At 51.9% G+C, this 1,978-nt stretch overlaps 1 pseudogene; it reads right to left on the bottom strand.

The window, feature by feature from the left end:
• Positions 1 to 332: 332 nt before the first annotated feature.
• On the bottom strand, positions 333 to 1,677 carry LOC108525853 (napsin-A-like; annotated as a pseudogene).
• Positions 1,678 to 1,978: the final 301 nt, after the last annotated feature.

Raw genomic sequence — 1,978 nt, 5'->3', positions numbered from 1 at the left:
CTCTCTGTCACCCAGACTGGAGAGCAGTGGTGCGATCTCGGCTTGCTGCAACCTCCACCTCCCCGATACAAGCAATTCTCCTGCCTCAGCCTCTCAAGTAGCTGGGATTACAGGCATGTGCCACCACACCCAGCTAATTTTATATTTTAGTAGAGATGGGGTTTCGCTATGTTGGCCAATCTGGTCTGGAACTCCTGACTTCAGGTGATCAATCTGCCTTGGCCTCCCTAAGTGCTGGGATTACGGGCATGAGCCACCATGCCTGAACTGGGACTTTTTTTTATGGAGTAAGAGACTTCCTGAAGGAGAGCCTCACTTCCTTCTGGGGAATAGGAGTCATAGATAGGTGCACCCTCCCTAGTACCTGTTGAGGTAAAAGGAGAAGACAGGCTTATCCAGTAGCCCCTGCTCCACCAGTACATCCAGCGGGGCTGAACTCCTTCTACAGACAGAATGGGAAAACCGAGGCCCAATATCCCATCGGGGCGGGAAACAGTGAAGACCAGGCTGGATTCCCACAGAGCTTCCCCGAAAATCACTGATGCACCCTTGATTCCACCAATCTAGGGGTAGATTGAGATGTGACCAGTTACTTTTGGGAGAACAATAACCACCTGTCCTGAGGGCTCCCAAACCAAAGCATTAATCCCAGGTCTGGGGACATCTGGACCCAATTCCCTGACTGCTTAGCAAACTTTGCCTCTGGACTTGACAGAATTCCTATCCCTTCACCCAGGAGCCCCTCCGCCTCCTTGAGAAGCCCCATCCATTGGCTCGGGAAGCCCCTCCACCTCAAGCACCCCCCTAAGCCAGATGATCTTAGACAACAGGGTTCTCCCAGGCTCGAGGCTTCCTGGAGTCAAAGCCCACTCACAGTCAGCTTGTCCTCACTCAGGATTCCATCTACCCGCCCAGTTCCGTATTGAATGGCAAACTTGGTCCCATTGGGCTGGAAGGAGCTGGAGGCATTGGGATTGAAGCGGCGGTGGAACCCTAGGTCAGAAGTCAGAGAGGGTCACTTTGGGAGGGGAGCTTTCCGAATGCCTTCTGCCCCTTTAACCTTCTGACCTTTGAGGGTGTCAGAAAAGAAGAGTTCCTTAAAACCTGTGGGAAGCTGAGGTCCAGCCCCGCCTTCTCCCTTCACCCCATTCAAACGTGTTCTCCCGCATAGAAGCTCACAGCAGGGCACACTGAAGAAGTGGCATCTCCTGGATGGGACCCAGAGATTGGAGGAGCCAGTGTCAAAGACGACAGTGAAGTTTTGTGGAGGCGTTCCCAGCCCAATTTCCCCAAAATACTGGGCCTGATGAGGCAAAAGAGGAGACAGAGTCAGTGAAGAGTTTGGCTTGAGGGCACAGGGGTGGGGCTGTGTAGGGCTGTGACTCACATCCAGGAATTTGGAGAGAGGTACCAAGGCAGGCTTGTCCCCAGGGGATGGGGCCCCAACCTGGGGAGCGTTGCTGGTTTTCCCCATCTCCTCAGTAGGTTCAAGGTCCTGAGTCCAGGGTGGACTCTACGAAGGGGATCCTGTAGAGTAAGAAGATGATGAGAATTAGGAAGCTGCCCTTCCTGGAGACCCTCTAAAATAGACTTGCCCAAATGGAATACGATGACAGATTCAACATCTCCAGGGGCTACAATAGGAGTCATTACCAGAAACCCTAGCACAGATACCATGATGACAAATATCCCCAGAGACTTTACAGGGACAAACCATCCCAAACAGACCTTCCCAACGGTATCCAAGTCCTTAACATAAGCCATTCCCAGGAATTGATATTCTCAAAGGTTTCCCAAGACCCTAACATGAAATCTAACCTTTGCAAAAGCCCTCAGATGGTGGCCCTTGCATGCTTCAGTTCGTGATGTTGGAGACTATTTTCCTCACCCTTGGGGAAAAAATGTAAGCATCAGATCTTAATTTGCTTCCCAGGTTCCAGTGATTCTCCTCTCCTGCCTCAGCCTCCCAAGTAGCTGG

This window comes from Rhinopithecus bieti, unplaced genomic scaffold (genome assembly GCF_001698545.2).
Source record: "Rhinopithecus bieti isolate Rb0 unplaced genomic scaffold, ASM169854v2 scaffold_21073, whole genome shotgun sequence".
Taxonomy (NCBI): domain Eukaryota; kingdom Metazoa; phylum Chordata; class Mammalia; order Primates; family Cercopithecidae; genus Rhinopithecus; species Rhinopithecus bieti.
The sequence above is the reverse complement of the archived record's forward strand: the minus strand, read 5'-3'. Positions and strand labels throughout refer to the sequence as shown.